The following is a 19,041-nucleotide window of genomic DNA, read 5'->3' on the forward strand; positions in this document are numbered from 1 at the left end:
TAGGGTGATAACACTATGTCCTTGTCTACCAATTGTGCACCTGCAGTGTAACCCTATCAACGGATATTTCAGCATATATTTCTAGGCATAGTCCACTGTTGTTGCCATTAGGAAACCTAAAAGTAAAAGCAGTGCAGCATTCAAACCCAGAGTAAGTGTGAATCAGCTGATAAAATAATTGGCAATCGCAAGTGGCAATAACAAGTGTCTCTTGGAATAAGGTGGAACAACAAATAGCAACTACGCAGTTCAATTTAGTAAAAGTAAAAACAATGCATCACTCAAACACCAATATAAATATAAACCAACCAAATAAAAAAAATGTAACAATAATAAGTGTCCCTTTAAATAATATGGAACAGCAAATATGCAGTTTAATTCATCCATATATCACATAATTGTTCCATGTGTAAAGAAAATAAAGGTGATAAAATGAAGTGGGGGAAATTTTTTAAAGTAAAAACACTGCAGCGCTCAAACCCCAGAAGTGAGAATCATCTGAAAAATGAAAAAGTGTAGTAATGGCAAGTGTCCCTTTAAATAACACGAAACAGCAAATTCAATTCAGTGAAAGTAAAAACAATACAGTGCTCAAACTCCAAGTTAAATATAAATCAACCAAATAATAAATTGTAACAATCCATCCATATATCACATGATTGTTCCATATGTAAAGGAAATAAAGGTGGTAAAATGAAGTGAAAAAGATGTCTGTGTATCCTTTAAATGTGTATATCCAGATAAGTTCTGGTCCAATAGTACACTTCTCCACCATGCAAACCACCACCAACACACTGCACTCACCAGAGGATGTGGCTGCTCAGGTATAGGCAGCACACAGGCATTATAATATTTCCCAAAGGGTCAGGTCACAGCTTCTTATCATCAGGAGTGGTTTCATTGAAGGCTGATGACTTTGGTAATGGCATTGGTAAACCTACTGCTTCCAGGACCAGTGGAGCTATATGAAAGAAGTGAAAGATTGTTGTCACATGCCAGAACCATGCGGCAGCTTGGTATTATCACTCTTAGCTCCACCCTAGCAATAGGTTTTTACTTTCAATAAATTGAACTGCATAGTTGCTATTTGTTGTTTCACGTTATTTAAACGGACACTTGTCATTACTATACTTTTTCATTTTTTAGCTGATTCACACTTACTGTGGGTTTGAGCACTGCAGTGTTTTTACTTTTATTTTATTTTTTTCACTTCACAGGACTGAGTTTGAGCTCTTCAGTCCATTTTGCAGTAATTTCTTATTCCAGGTCAGAATCCTGCACAATGCCCTTTTTGTCTCTTTTGGTCACTTGACGATGTTGACCATGCTTATGCTTATCAGATGACGTTTTTCCGGAAACTGTATATGCCGCCATAACCTTTGATACTGTAACTCACAAAACACGGCAACAGGGGCGGATTGACAACTCATGGGGCCCCCAGGCAATAGGGGATCATGGGGCCCCTGTGTCCTTGCCCAAACTCAACAAAGCCTATGAAAAAGGTACCAGGGGCATCTCATGGGGCCTCCTACTGACCCCGGGCCCTCGGGAAGTGACCAAGTTTCCAAATGGTCAGTCCGCCCCTGCATGGCAAATAAACTGGCAATTTCAGTCACAGAGGCACTAAGTGGGCACCAACAATTTGCCCTCTTTGAAGCTCAGTAAGTTCTGACTCCGAATTGCTAGCACCGCATGCAGGGAATGATGAATGTGAGGCTTCCTACCTGTTAGCTAGGTGTCTCATCACACAGCAGAAGAAGAAGAATGTTACAGCTCTTCCGTTTTCAACACGAAACGTGTTGTCACTTTCACACCTGCAAATTATGCAGTATTTTCATTTTTCTGTCTAACCCTGTATATATATTCATATTACAGTTTAGTGATTTTCTCAGATTTACATATAAAATCTGTTTGCTGTTTATAAATAAACATCAAGCTTTTTTGAGTGGACATTTCTCCAACAAATGTCATTGCACAAGCTGTCCTCTAATACAATGGGAAAATAGATACTATTGTTGTATATAGGGCCAATGTACTGTAGATACTATTGTTGTATATAGGGCCAATGTACTGTAGATACTAATGTTGTATATAGGGCCAATGTACTGTAGATACTATTGTTGTATATTGGGCCAATGTACTGTAGATACTAATGCTGTATATAGGGCCAATGTATTGTAGATACTAATGTTGTATATTGGGCCAATGTCCTGTAGATACTATTGTTTTATATTGGGCCAATGTCCTGTAGATACTATTGTTGTATATTGGGCCAATGTACTGTAAATACTAAGGTTGTATATTGGGCCAATGTACTGTAGATACTAAGGTTGTATATTGGGCCGATGTACTGTAGATACTATTGTTGTATATTGGGCCAATGTACTGTAGATACTATTGTTGTATATTGGGCCAATGTACTGTAGATACTAATGTTGTATATTGGGCCAATGTACTGTAGATACTAATGTTGTATATTGGGCCAATGTCCTGTAGATACTATTGTTTTATATTGGGCCAATGTCCTGTAGATACTATTGTTGTATATTGGGCCAATGTACTGTAGATACTAAGGTTGTATATTGGGCCAATGTACTGTAGATACTATTGTTGTATATTGGGCCAATGTACTGTAGATACTAATGTTGTATATTGGGCCAATGTACTTTATTATTATTATTATTTCAGGTACTTACATAGCGCCGTCAATTTATGCAGCGCTTTTATATATATATTGTACATTCACATCAGTCCCAACCCCTCAAGGGGCTTACAATCTAAGGTCCCTAACTCACATTCATACATACACATGCTAGGGCCGATTTACAGTTGCAAGAAAAAGTATGTGAACCCTTGGGATTACGTGGAGTTTTGCATGAATTGGGCATAAAATGTGCTCTGATTAGTTAACATTAGATGTTGCCATGGTTTAATTGCACATAACATGTAAACATTCACAGTGCAGGGAGGAAAAAGTATGTGAACCTTTGGACTTAATAACTGGTTGACCCTCATTTGGTAGCAATAACCTCAACCAAACGTTTCCTGTAGTTGCAGATCAGACCTGCACAACGATCTGGAGTAATTTTGGACCACTCCTCTTCACAAAACTGTTTCAGTGTAGCAATATTCTTGGGATGTCTGGTGTGAATCGCTCTCTTAAGGTCATGCCACAGCATTTCAATCGGGTTGAGGTCAGGACTCTGACAGGGCCACTCCAGAAGGCGTATTCTGTGCTGTTGAAGCCATTGTTTTGTTGAATTACTTGTATGCTTTGGGTCATTGTCCTGTTGCATCACCCATCCCGTGCGGATCTTCAGTTGGCGGACAGACGGTCGTACGTTTTCCTGCAAAATGTCTTGATAAACTCTGGAATTCATTTTCCCATCAATGACAACAATCCGTCCAGGCCCTGAGGCAGCAAAGCAGCCCCAAACCATGATGCTCCCTCCGCCATGTTTTACAGTGGGGATGAGGTTTTGATGTTGGTGTGCTGTGCCTTTTTTTCTCCACACATAGTGTTGTGTGTTCTTCCCAGACAACTCAATCTTGGTTTCATCTGTCCACAGTATATTTTGCCAGTAGTGCTGTGGAACATCCAGGTGCTCTTTTGCAAACTTCAAACGTGCTGCAATATTCTTTTTGGACAGCAATGGCTTCCTCCGTGGTGTCCTCCCATGTACTTCATTCTTGTTTAATGTTTTCCTTATTTTAGATGTGTCAACAAAAATGTTAGCATGTGCCAGAGATTTCTGTAGGTCTTTAGCTGACACTCTGGGATTCTTCTTTACCTCATGCAGCATTCTGCGCTGTGCTCTTGCAGTCATTTTTACAGGACGACCACACCTACGGAGAGTAGCAACAGTGCTAAACTTTCTCCATTTGTAGACAGTCTGTCTTACCATGGACACATGAACATCAAGGCTTTTGGAAATACTTTTGTAACCCTTTCCAGCTTCATGCAAGTCAACAATTCTTGATCGTAGGTCTTCTGAGAGCTCTTTTCTGCGAGGCATGGTTCACATCAGACAGTGCTTCTTGAAACCAGTAAACCCAAAACAGGTGTGTGTTTTTTAAGGGCAGGACAGCTGTCAGCAACACATCCAATATCATCATACTGATTGGAGTCAAGGTTGGCTCACTCCTGGCTCCAATTAGCTCTGGGAGAAGTCATTAAGCTAGGGCCTCACATACTTTTTCCTCCCTGCACTGTGAATGTTTACATGTTATGTGCAATTAAACCATGGCAACATCTAATGTTTGTGTAGTATTATGTTCAGCAGACTGTGTTCTGCTATTGTTGTGACTTAGATGACGTTCAGAGCACATTTTATGCCCAATTCATGCAAAACTCCACGTAATCCCAAGGGGTTCACATACTTTTTCTTGCAACTGTAGACATGATCCAATTCACCTACCAGTATGTCTTTTGGAGTGTGGAAGGAAACCGGAGTACCCGGAGGAAATCCCCGCAGGCACAGGGAGAACATGCAAACTCCAGGCAGGTGGTGCCATGGTTGGGATTTGAACCAACGACCCTAGTACTGCCAGGCAGAAGTGCTAACCATTTAGCCACTGTGCTGCCCCTACGTTAGATACTATTGTTGTATATTGGGCCAATGTACTGTAGATACTAATGTATATTGGGCCAATGTACTGTAGATACTATTGTTGTATATTGGGCCAATGTACTGTAGATACTATTGTTGTATATTGGGCCAATGTACTGTAGATACTATTGTTGTATATTGGGCCAATGTACTGTAGATACTATTGTTGTATATTGGGCCAATGTACTGTAGATACTAATGTTGTACATTGGGGCAATGTACTGTAGATACTAATGTTGTACATTGGGGCAATGTACTGTAGATACTAATGTTGTACATTGGGGCAATGTACTGTAGATACTATTGTTGTATATTGGGGCAATGTACTGTAGATACTAATGTTGTACATTGGGGCAATGTACTGTAGATACTATTGTTGTATATTGGGGCAATGTACTGTAGATACTATTGTTGTACATTGGGGCAATGTACTGTAGATACTATTGTTGTGTATTGGGCCAATGTATTGTAGATACTATTGTTGTATATTGGGCCAATGTACTGTAGATTATATTGTTGTATATTGGGCCAATGTACATGAGCTGATGGCCTTGTAAACATTTTTAGCTGCTCCCATTGTTTTACAGGAGTTCTGGTCAAACGCCGCAGCCAGGCAATGCCAATAAAGTTCAACAATAGCTTGGCCTTTTGACATATTTGGCCTATGGCATGTATGATACAACATTGGAAAAGGATATGCCCATGTGGGAATGGCTACCCAAACTTTCCAAATAAAAGGCCAGCTGCATGCACTGGGAGGAGGGCTTCATAAAATTTGGGAAGGCCTGTGCCAGAGGACTCCATTACAACTCAAGCACTGAGTAGGAAAGTCTGTGCCAGGGGGAATTTCACCTGGGGATGACACTAGCACCCACTTTCCTACAATCCCTTGTAGAGTAGAGCCTGGAAGATTTTACCCTCTTCTTGACCAGCCGTCTTTTATTATTTGGCACTGAGCTACTTTAATTGCCAATTGCGTGGTCGTGCAATGCTGTGCTCAAATGAAATTTATATAATTTTTTTACACAAATAGGGCTTTCCTTGGGCGGCATTTGATCACCACTGGGTTTTTTCTATTTTTTTTTTATTGTATAAACAAAAAAAAAGAAAATTTTGAAAAAAAAAACAATATTTTTTACGTTCTGCTATAAAATATATACAACAAAAAATTTTAAAAATCAGAATTTATCATATGTTTAGGCCAATGTATTCTACTACATATCTTTGGTAAAACAAAATCCCAATAAGTGTATATTAATTGGTTTGCGTGAAAGTTATAGTGTCTACAAATGATGGTATATATACTAGAATTACATTTATTTATGTTTTTATACTAGTAATGGCGGCGAATAGCAACTTATAGTGGGACTGTGATAATGCAGTAGGCAACTGACACTGACTGACGCTGAGTGGGAACTGACTAAATGACACTGATATCTCCAGTGACACTAATACAGTTATCAGTGCCAATAATATACACTGCCACTATACTAATGACACTGGCTGTGAAGGGGTAAACATTTTGGGGCAATAAAACGGGCTAACTGTGTGCCTAGCCATGTTTACTGTGTGGTGTTTTCACTAAGCAATGCACTAGTTTTCACTCCCTACTTTGCAGGGAGAAAAAATATGGCACATTGCCACTGTCTGTAGAGAGCTCTGTGTTGTTTACCAGCACAGGGCTGTCTTCTGTCATTCGCTCAGCTGATTAGCGGGTCCCAGCCATAAATCATTGGCCAGGATCTGCTGATTGGCATTTGCTAGAGCGAATGGAACGTGCACCCTCCCCTACCCAGTAGATCTGGATCGTGTATATTTACACAAATCAGCGCAGTGAGGGCACTCTGCCGCAGTTGTGTATGTACAGGCCAAAACTTAACTTTCAGAGTTGTCATAAGAGCAAGAGGTCAGGAAAAATCTTCACATGGGAACAAATGTTCTGGTGACAGCATTCTAAGATGGGAATTTTGTTTTGGGGATATTTTCTCTTAACTCATGTCACATCTCCAAAACAGGAAATGAAGGGAAATCTCCCTAGACAGAAAAAAAAACAGATAGGGTTTAATTCTTTCCTACTCTATATAAAACTAAAAATAGAAACGTTTGGCTAAACATACCTTTTAAGCAAATCCTGTTTTTTTCTTTTGGAAACCTATTTTCTAGTTTATTTTACTTGAACATCCGAAGTAAATGAGCACAGTTCCATATGCCTCCTATCTTGATCCACAGGCGCCTCTCTGTCAGTCTATGCATCAAATGGTTCTCTACAAAATACCAGTCGAATTCCTAGTGTCACACCGAGCTTTCAACAATCTGGCGTCTCCTCTCTAGTCTCCAAGAATACTCCAGCCTGAATCTTCTATTTACTCACAATGTGCTTCTCTATTTTTCCTCTGGTTACCCCTTCACTATTCTTTATCTACAGCATTTGGCACCTGAAGAAGCCAATGGTGACATTTGTTTCCTAAAGGAAGATATTAGTTCTTTTTGTACATAAGAAAATCTTAAAAACTTACTGAGTAAGTAACTGCTGAATGTCTTCACACCAGGACTCCAGTACTATCTCCATCCCAGACCTGCCCTTTTGTACAAACACTGTGTACAGAGCTACAATCAGAAAAACAACACTGGCCTCAGTCACCGAGGTAATATGAGGTCACTTGGCATGCACAGTGCCATTTCTACCCTTTCACTGCTAGAGACGTACTCCTACATATCCGAAGACTGCTGTTACTGTGTAACGTCTGATGTTTACATACGACACGTAGAACAAAGTTCTGGTTGCATCCATTCACATCATTAAATGTACAATTAAAGTGTAAAAGTAAACTTTCTGTCATCATTGCATAACTTACACAAAGCATGCTGTATCGGGACTTTCTGGACTTATTTCAGGACTTATCTGAGCACAAGCTCAGAACTGACAGCCTTATTTAATAAAGATAGTCCTAGCACTTAAAGTGTTACTAAACCCACAACAGTAAAATCAGTCTGTATATGCAGTAAAGTATGCTCACTGAGGAACTTAACGGGTTACTCCTCTGCATTTTGTAAAAAGGATGTTTGCGCCTGAATTCTCTGATCCTCCCCATTTTCCACCTTCCCCATTTCATCTCTTGATAGAGCACAGCCTCGGGGAGACTCTGCACATGCTCAGTTTGGTGTGTATTGCTAGAGAGTAGGCACAGGGCCAATCAGTACTGTCCAAACAGAGGGTCAGTGGTTATGCAGTCTCATAGGGCAGTGAGAGGAGAATGAAAACTCCTCCTCCAAGCTTTAACCAGTGCTCTGCTGGACACTGATAGAAGTCATAAGACTGCTCTAACTGCTGATGAGAAAAGGTATTTAGCAGTTTATATTTACTAAAATATTTTATTTCCATGTTCTGGGTACTGTGGAAGACCAGATATAGTGAATACAGGGATTGGTAACACTTTAAGTGACACCACTCAACATTAAATCTCATAAAGTTAGACCAGAACCTGGCTCAAATAAGTTGCTATGGCATATTATTATTATTTCAGGTACTTAAATAGCGCCATCAATTTACGCAGCACTTTACATATATATTGTACATTCACATCGGTCCCTAATCCTCAAGGGGTGTACAATCTAAGGTCCCTAACTCACATTCATACATACACATACTAGGGCCAATTTTGGACAGGAGCCAATTGACACTTAATCAGTTCCAGCCCAGCCTATTGTCAAATGACGGCTGGTCGGGACACTCATCATTCCGGGTGGACATCATATGACATCCTCCCGAGAACGCTATTCGAGTGCGCCCCACGAGCCGCACTGCGGCTCAATCTGTCACTCACTGTGTCCAGTGGGTGGATGACTGATCAGTGTACCTGCTGTTGCTGGTACCTTGTGGTCGCTGTGACCAATCACAGCAGATCACAATTGTACACAATGGATGGCGTTCATTCATGCCATCCATTGTGTAGTATTGTGTAAATCTCTATGATTGGTCACAGTGATCACATGGCACAGACAGAACCAATCACAGTCCATCTGTACCCTGTGATTAGTTGTGGCGAATCACAGCTAACAACAATAGTAAATCCTCAATTAATCCATTTCATCATTCATTCAAAAATGGCTGCCTATTCCATATAAATTTACCGGTTTAAGCAATCATAGTGTGTAAAAAAAAATCCTGATTGCTTCCCCAGAGTAGAACAGTGATACCATGGCAACACTGTATTGCTGTGTTTGCAATATTTTATAACAGAAAATCATAGGTTTTATTTTTTCAAAATGTTCAGCCTTTTTTCATTTATCAAAAAATAAAAACCTAGTGGTGATTAAATACCACCAAAAGAAAGCTCTATTTGTGTGAAACAAATGGTAAACATTTAATATGGTACAGTCAGTGGTGTATTTAAATTTCGTGCTGCACAACACAAAACTAGCCCCCCACGGAGAGACCCTGACATTGACCAACAACACCCCAGCCCCCCTCCCACCTGAGAGAGCCTTCCCCTACCACCGCCCCCTATACACTGGCAATCCCACCCCTGCGAGAGATAAGACACTCACCTTCACAGCTTTGGACATCTCTGGGAACAAGAGTCAGGCTCTGCATACACCAAGCAGGCGGCAGCCTCTTTCAGATCCCACCTGGTCCCCATGCTGCGTGTGTCCCTTCTTCTATTCCTTTTTTTGGAGGGCTACCCCCCCTAAAAAATGCTGCTGCTCCCCTGAAAGATGCTGCTGCCCCCCCCTGAAAAATGCTGCCCTAGGAAAATGCCTTGTTTGCCTTGTGTTAAATACGCCCCTGGGTACAGTATTGCATGACTGCGCAATTGTCATTAAAAGTGTGACAGTGCTGAAAGCTTAAAATTGGCCTGGGTATGAAAGGGGTAAAAGTGCCCAGTATTGAAGTGGTTAAAATGATTTTAAACTTCAAACATGTAATGTGAACAAAGCATGTCCCTCTATAATGTGTACTTGTCTCAGTTAAGAGCACTAAGTGTCATTTCTGTCTGCTGCCTTGTTCCTCTGCTATCAGCATGAATCACTTCTGAAAAGTTCTCCTGACACCAAGAGAAAAATGGTGACAGGGGAGGGACCTCCAGCAGATTGACAGCATCAGCTCTGTTCCTGTGAGCTGCGGAAGGGGTGTGTGTATCTTCCTTTCAATCAGCTCTAAAAGCTCTCCTCACTGAGCTCTGTAACTTCAGCTCTCCGCTCACTGTTTTCTGAACTCTCACACAAGCTTTATAAATTTTGCACTTTGAACGGATGTAGAGAAGAGAAAACCACAGATAGACAGGTACAGCGTATGTTGGAGGATTTGTTTCATCTGTGTATCACCTGAGGCCAGTCACTTCACTCGGTAGGTGTAAGGGTTTACAACCACTTTAAGAATTGGCACACTTATGAAATATTACGTTATTGAAAAACCCAAACAGGTAGGTACAGATTTCCAACAGAGGAGCCTGTAGACCCACGCCCCTTTGGCAGCGAAAACAGCATCTCTTGTGATGATTGAGATGATCTACTGCTCTGGAGGGTGATTCCGTATCTCATGCAGTTGGAGGTGCTCGTTATCACACAGAAAGATTTTCTAAACTGTTGAAAAAATCTCACTGACAGCAATTTGTGATCTTTGTCTTCTAAGAAGATGAATGAAAAATCTGAGGGACCACACATGACTGCTGTCAATTTTTGGCAGTTATTGCTGGGAGTTTATGACACTTATTTAGGCTGTGCAAGGATGAACAGGTTTCTCCCCTCTACCCATTGTTTTTATGTTCATTTAAACTGTATTTCAAGGTTCTGTCAGGGTCAATGTAAAGTAACAGAACATGTTCAGAGGAACAATGTTGTGATATCATTATAAGATTTCAGTATATTATACTTCAGCTTCTTCTGATTCCATGGATATGAAACATATCGGGACTGGCTGTAGCCAGATTATCTACTTTAGCTTCGGAAGATTTACCCCCCTTCATGGCCAGGCCATTGTTTGCTATTTCAACTGGTAATTGCGTGGTCATGCAATGTTGTACCCACACTAACAGAGCTTTCTTTTGGTGTTATTTGATCACTACTGGGTTTTTAAATTTTTGTGATAAACAAAAAAAAGGCTGAAAATTTTGAAAAAAAACCCTATATTTTCTACTTTTTCTACTGTTAAAAAATGTCCAATAAAAATTAGTCATATATTTAGGCCAAAATGTATTCTGCTACATGTCTTTAGTAAACAAAAACCTCCAATAAGTGTATATTAATTGGTTTGTGTGAAAGTTATAGGGTTTACAAACTATGGTATATATTTTAGAATTTACGCAGCTTTTACTTTCTGACTGCCATCACATTTCTTGAGGTGCTAAAATACCAGGACAGTACAAACCCCCACCAAATTACTCATTTTTGGAAAGTAGATACCCCAAGGAATTAGGGATTTGCTTAGAGACATATTAAGTCCATGGCAAGTTTTATTTTTTGCCACAAATTTTTATAAAAATGACATTTTTTTTTTGTTTACACAAAGTTTTCACTTAAATGATATATTGCTCACACATGGAATGGGTATATGTTGAATAACACCCCGAAACACATTCTGCTACTCCTCAGATTCATAACAGTTTTGCTAACATTGTGATCATGTGATCGCATAGCGATCATATGACCACCGGGTCCCGATTACTGGGATCCGCATTCTGCTGTGGTCGCAGGAGGTGGGGTTAGGAAACAGGATTGGGGGCAGTTGGTCTCTAAGTGGTTACAGAATGTACTGTTTGTTTGCATTAAAAGTTGGCAGGTTGCTAGAGATAGCAAAGGAAAGAGGATTTACTGCTTAGTAAATCACAAAAAATGAATCTAAAAAATTCTTCTCCCTACAAGTTAAAGTGGAACTTTAGTCAGAAAATTCAGTCTTGCTAGATCACTTCAGGCTGGCTCCTTCTGCAAGTATAGCTATGTAAAACATTAAAAATAAGTGTCTATATTGTTTAAAATCCATTAATGTCACCCTGCTCTGCACATGCTCAGTTGCTCTCCATTTTTAGGCATTATGATCTATTTGTAGAGGCCGATCTGCTAACATTCTAAAGATTAAAGCGGAACGAAACCCACTGATTTACCAGTTTCAAAAAACAGTTGCTTTCACTGCATGCCAGGAATGCTAACTGTCACATTTGCTTTTGTTCTGCACCAAACTATCAAATGACTGGTGTTATAACTGATAATATGTGCAGCACCATGGCAGTTGCAGATCAAGCAAAAGCTTCCTTGGCTAAAAATGATAGGAGGGTTTAGTTCTGCATTAACTGCTGTTCAGGGCTCTGGGCTTCAACTAAATGGCAGCCTCCAGCAAGAAGAAACAAGAACAATGCTGGAGGCAATTTACAGCACACACTAATTTTGGTATCATAATAATTAATGTGGGATGTATGTTCTTTGCTACAGAACATTATTTTTTATGAAGCTTTTATGAGTTCCAATTTAAGAGCATAATGTGCTAGTATGCATCACAAAAAGACTTACCTGAAAAGGAAGTCCACCAGTGGAGTGCTGTCACAGCTCCCCGGGGCTTCCATCTTCACCCGGTCTTCCTTCTGGGTTCCTGGGCTGCAACCATTTGATTGGCATGTGTGTGGGAGTCTCGGCTGTGGCACAGCTCTCTCAATGGATGGCACGCCATCCATTGAGAGCGCAGTGCACATGCACTGGTGACATCACCGACGCTGCTAAAGTAAATATCTCCAAAACAGTGCACTTTTAAGAGATAGGTACAGTACCTACAGGTAAGCCTTAGGCCTAACTATAGGTAAAACATGAAAAAAGACTTTACTACCACTTTAAGAAAATGTAAAAATGGATTAATTGTCCAAATCTTGGCCATATGATCATTCTCCCTTAGCTGGTCACTTAACTATTCCCTACAACACAGGTGTCAAACTGGCGGCCGTCCAGCTGTTGCCAAACTACAAGTCCCATGAGGCATTGCAAGATTGACAGTTACAAGTATGACTCCTAAAGGTAGAGGCATGATGGGACTTGTAGTTTCGCAACAGCTGGAGGGCCACCAGTTTGACACCCCTACCCTACAACAAACCTTTACCACTTAAGATCTAAAATGGTTCTTAACCCCTCTATAATCCTGACATTTACCCGTCACCTAAACAATTCCTTACCAGCTATGCTCCAAATCCAAACACGTCCTCTAAAACAGGACCTTAGCACATAATCCACCCCTGGCTGTAACACTTTAACCTAACCTAAAGTGAGCCTAGCACTAACCTCACCCCAAAATGAAACCTTCACACCAACTCCTATTTGGATGTATACTCACTTCATCCCATAGCAGAAGCCCTGATACCCAGGGAATTACTTTGCTGCCTGTGGCTGTGTGGCATGTTACTCCCAAGCAGGCACGTTTCATTTATACAGAGCTTGAAGAGGGCAGGCTTAAAGTGAAACTAAAGCTGCCTGTTTTTTTAAATCAAAATAACAAACATGTTATACTTCCCAATGGGTTTGCACGGAGCAGCCCAAGTCCTCCTCTTCTCAGGTCTGCCTCTGGCATTCCTGGCTCTTTTCCACGTTGAGTACCCACCATAGGAAATTGATTCCATGGTCAGTCACTCCCAAGCCAGGCTGTTTGCATCTATTCAGCCACACAGCCTGACTCGATCTTGCTCTCGTCTCATGGGTTTGACTGACAGCAGCAGGAGCAAATGGCTCCCACTGCTGTCACAAAGCCTGTGAGAGCTGGGAGAGGGGAGAGGAGCTGCTGGAGACATGAACAGGGCTGGACCGAGATGAGGCTCAGGTGAGTATATAGAGGAGGCAGAGGGGGAGCTGCATGTAAAGTTTTTTACCTTAACCACTTTCCCACCACCCTATAGTAGAACTACTGCCACAGGGCGGCAAGGCTGTGCTAAATCACGTATATAGACGTGATTTCAGTTTCCGGGTAGGGCGGCACGTCATTGCTGTCAATGACCGCCAGTGCTGTCAATCACCGGGTCACGGCCGGATATTCTCCGCTGGCACCTGGCGATCTCCGTGTAGAACTAACAGGGGAGAGACCTGTGTGTAAACAACACAGGTCTCTCTCCTGCCAGCAAGGGCATGCTGCTGTGTATTTCTCTGCACAACAGAGAAATACATAGCAGCATGTCTCCCTAGTAACACAGACACAGCAAATCATACAGCACACTGTTAACCCTTTGATCGCCCCAGATGTTAACCCCCTCCTGCCCAAAGTCATTAGTACAGTGTCAGTACTTTTTATTAGCACTGATCACTGTATTAGTGTCATTGGGATGTCAGTGGCAGTTAGTCAGTTCCCCCCCAGTTTCAGAATGCCCTCCACAGTCCCGCTATAAGTTGCTGACTGCTGCCATTACAACCGCTGAGGGGATCAAATACCACCGAAAGAAAGCTCTGTTTGTGGGAAAAAAAGGACATAAATGTAATTTATGTACAGCGATGCATGACTACGCAATTGTCAGTTAAAGTAACGCAGCGCCATATCGCAAAAAATGGCCTGGTCAGGAAGGGGGGTAAATCCTCTGGAGGGCAAGTGGTTAATTTAGAGAAAGCTCTTCACCTTCACAACAGGGCACAGCCAGTCACCGTGAATGTGTGAGTGCATGTATGTGTGCACAGTGTGAGTGTACTGTGTATAGTGTATGTATATATTTATATACAGTGTCTTTGTTTGTATATGTGTATACAGTGCGTATAAATAGGGGATACTTCTGTGCTATGAATAAGGCCCCATTCACACTAGGACATTTTGAATTGCGTAATCACTGCGATGGTGAAATAAATCATAAGGGGCTTTGAGTACTGGGCTGTTTATTCTTCTGACCCCTGCACTATGTATGTTACATGCTCCTGACACCTACATTCTGTATGCAACATACTCCTAATACCTGTACTCTGTACATTGCATACACCTAAATCATACACTATGCATGTAACATATTCATGACCCCTGCACTTGGTACATTACACTTATCTGTCCCCTGCACTCTATGTTACGTACACCTGACCTTATGTACGCTCTGTTGATTACATAGATTTGACCCCTGCACTATCATGTTACACCTGGCCCCCGCATTCAGTACAATAAATACTCCTGGCCCCTGCACTTTACATTACGTGATCATAGTCCCTGTGCTCCATGTGTTACATACTCCAGAACCCTTGCATTCTGTATATTACATACACCTGACCTCTACACTATGTACATTAAATACTCATGACCCCTGCACTCCATGTGTTACATACATTTGACCTTTGCACTCCTGTACATTACATACTACTGATCCCTGCACTTTGCGTGTTAAATACACCTAACCCCTGGACTATGTACATTACATACTCTTAACCTCTGCACTTGGTATGTTGCATACACCTGACACTACATCACATGCACTCTGTGAATTACATAAACCTGACCCCTGCACTATTTACATTACATACACCTGACACCTGCACTCTGTACATTACATACACCTGACCCCTTGCACTCTGCACGTTACATACTCTTAAATCTTGCACTCCACCTGTTAAATACATCTGACCTCTGCACTCCTTTATGTTACATACACCTTACCACTGCATGATTTAAATTACATATACCTGACCTCTACACTATGTATATTGCATTCACCTGACCCTTTCACTCTGTACATTACATACACTTGACCCCTGCACCTTATATCTGTACCCTGCACTCTGTACATCACATACACCTGGCCCCTGCACTCTGTGTGCTACATACATCTCACTCCTGCAGTCTGGTACGCTACATACACCTGACCCCTGCACTCCGTAAATGTTTTGCTCCTGACTCCTGAACTCTGTACAATACATACAACTGACCCCTGCATGTACATTACATACACATTAGGACTATGTATGTTACATACACCTGACCCTGTACTCTGTACCTTAAACATTTCTGACCACTACACTCCAATATATTACATACCCCTGACTCCTGCAATCTGTGTGTTACATATACCTGACCCCTGCACTATGTACTTTACATACACCTGCCCCCTGAACTATGTATGTTAATTACACCCCATATCTTCACTCTGAACATTAAACACACTTGACCCCTTCACTCCTGTACTTTACATACTCCTGACCCCTGCACTCTGTGTGTTACATACATCTGACCCCTGCACTCCTGTATGTTACTTACTCCTGACCCCTTTACATTACATACACCTGCCCCCTGCACTATGTACTTTACATACACCTGACTCCTGCACTATGTATGTTAATTACACCTCACATCTGCATTCTGAACATTAAACACACTTGACCCCTTCACTCCTGTACATTACATACTCCCGACCCCTGCACTCTGTGTGTTACATACATCTGACCCCTGCACTCCTGTATGTTACTTATTCCTGACCCCTTTACATCACATACTCCTGCTCCCTGTTTTGTGAAATGACAGGGGTGAGAGGAGGGAGAAAAGGAATGGATGCATTTACTGTCGCAGCCGCAGCTCTCAGCCCCACATCAGTGCCTCCACATCTTATTGAGACTAGGACTTTGAAACTAAATTTGATCATTCCAGACTTAGGTCCCATTTACACTTGGGCATTTCGTGAATGTGTGAAAACTCAACAAAGGTATCAAAACATGTGAAGCTAAATGCCGAAAAAGCTGCATGAGCTACGTTGGAGCATTTTTCGCTCATAGTCTTTTAAAATGAATGGGCTGCCCTTTGTGGGTCCAAAGAAAATGAACACAATAAAATACACATAAAATCCCACATTCACAAAATGCTAGGTGTGAACCCAGCCTTAGGATTATTGTCATTAGAGGCAGGCTCAGGGGAAGGGGATGGGAGGCAGAAGCGGACGCTGTCCTGTGCAGCGCTGTCACTCGAGGGGAGGCATGCTGCGCTCCCCACACCATGTGCCTACTCCAGATCAGTGGCTGGCAACCAGCAGGCCACGGCTTCATGTCTGCTCTCACTTATTTTAACGCTCCCATCTATGATACACTTTCCTATCTACTAACCAATGCTAGCAGCATACGGATTAAAAATAGTTCATGTTGACTGAGGGAGTGAAGTTTTCAGACAAGAAAGCTTGAAAACATCTATACTTTTCTTAACCACTTGCCATCTGGCCGCTGTATATAAATGGCCAGACGGTGGCAGTCCAGGGGCAGGTTGCCATTCATAAACGGTGCCCGCCATTTTGGACTGTGCGCGCTCCCTGGGAGCGCGCAGCACCGTGATCCGCTGCCCGCTGTGTCCTCTGGATACAGTGGAACACTGATCGTCGTACGGGATCTCTGTGCGACATCCCGATCATGTGATCACTGATTGGCCAATCAGTGATCACATGCAGAGTAGGAAGCAAGATGTCACTTCTGACATCATTGCTTACTACGTGTGAAATCTGTGAATGATCACAGAGGTCACATGGTACAAGGCTATTCACAACAACTTTGTACCATGTGACAAGCTGTGACCAATCACAGCTCACACAGAATTTCTCAATGGCTGCAGGAATGCAGCTAGAGAGAAGGAGAAATGATTGCTTTTACAGCCTTATGGGTGTAAAAGCAATCAGTGTAAAAAAAAAAATCTTATTCACCCCCCAGAAGTAGTACAGTGTCACCATGGTGACATTGTACTGCTAGGGTGACAGTATGTATAAAAAAAACCTTAATGATATAAAAATGTCAAAAATTTTTTTTAGAAAATTATAATTTTTGGTTATTGTCACAATATAGGTGCTCTGCCAGCCCCAAATATTGATTTCTTCCTTAATCCCATACTTAATTCCTTGTGCCCAAATTAAGTACATCCTTAATTAATTCCTTACGTTCTTGTGCCAAATGTTCCCAACTTCAATCAACTCATTTCCCCCCTGTCATCCTGTCAAATGTTCCCAAATTCAATCAATGTATTTCCTCCACTGTCACCCTGCTATATGTTCCCAAATTCATTTAATGAATTTCCTCCCCTGCAATAATGCATTCCAACCCAAACAATTTCCTCTCTGTCATTTGTGTATTCTAGCCAAAACTTTGTTAGCCACTTCCCCCCTTTCAGGATGACCGGCCCCCTGCTGTCTCTCATCCTGCCTCGGCTCTTTGAAGCCGAGCCTCATTGCCCAGCAACTAGGCACGCCGCCCACGGCCCGCCCCTGGTTGCTAGGGCGACCGGGAAGCATCCTACCCTGGTTTAAGAGACTGGTGCTGGGCCCTTCCCGATCATCCTTTTCTGCAGCGCAGCCATCGAGGGAGCCCAGCTGCTGCGGGACCCTTGTGGCTAAACTCTGCCTGAGACCCCAACCAGAGGGGAGACCGCATGCCAGCCCTGCCTGAGACCCCAGCCAAGGGGGAGACCGCACGCTAGCCCTGCCTGAGACCCCAGCCAGAGGGGAGACTGCACGCCAGCCCTGCCTGAGACCCCAGCCAAGAGAGAGACCACACGCATACTCCGGACACCGGCAGGTACCTGTGTCATACTATCTTGTCCCCTGGAAGACCGGGCACCCTGTTGGATCCTTGAGTACATGCTTCCCCTGTTTTGCCTGAACTGTTCTTGAACTATTCCTCTGCCTCACTGTTGGATTACAAACTGTCTGCAGAGACCTTAACTTGCCCTTGGGGCTGGACTACAAGTGATTTGGCCCTCTCCTTACTGTTCTCCTACTGGTGAGGTCACCCTCCCTGCAATCCCTCCATTGAGTGACTGTCATTTTGTCTCAATAAAGCTTTGTGTGTTTGCCATCCGCTTTGTGTGTTCTGTCTTGCCTACCCTCCATCACAGTTATAAACTAATTTGGGTTATTTTTTTTTTGCTAAAAAGATAACCGAATAAATTTTGGCCAAGATTTATGATGAAATATTATTTATTTGCAAAAAGAAAAACACTTTTTTTCAAAAATTTGGGACTTTTTCATTTATATAGCAAAAAAATAAAAATCCCAGTGGTGAGACTTGAAGTGGTTAAATCTATAAATCTATAACGTTTGAGGTAGTGCTAACATCAATGTCTGAATTAAACTTCAAAAATGAATGTATTATGCTGTCGGAGTTCACCTCATGTCTGAAACCACGCAGTGATGTGGGAGGGCAGGAAGTGAACAATTAATTGGGATTTGCTTGAGTTTAAAATTCCCATTTCACAGGATTAAAATATACAGTTACAGCTCTGGGTGTAGACTGCGGGCTGTCAGTTGAACAAACTTCTTGCTTGCCACCAGAAAAAAAAAAAGAATCTAACGATCACCTTCTCCTTCCTCATCATACGCCAATGTGTGTTTTAATTTTTCCAAGAAATCCTGAGACACACTGTGAGTTGGGAGAGACCAACACCACAGAGTCCACACAGCAACAGAAATGAGAAGCTAACATGACATGGGCCCGTGATTCGATGTTCTTGGCTCAAATTCCTTGACATCCTGTGTTG

This window comes from Staurois parvus, unplaced genomic scaffold (assembly GCF_062004578.1).
Source record: "Staurois parvus isolate SC_StPar_1 unplaced genomic scaffold, SC_StPar_1.0 ptg000023l, whole genome shotgun sequence".
Taxonomy (NCBI): Eukaryota; Metazoa; Chordata; class Amphibia; order Anura; family Ranidae; genus Staurois; species Staurois parvus.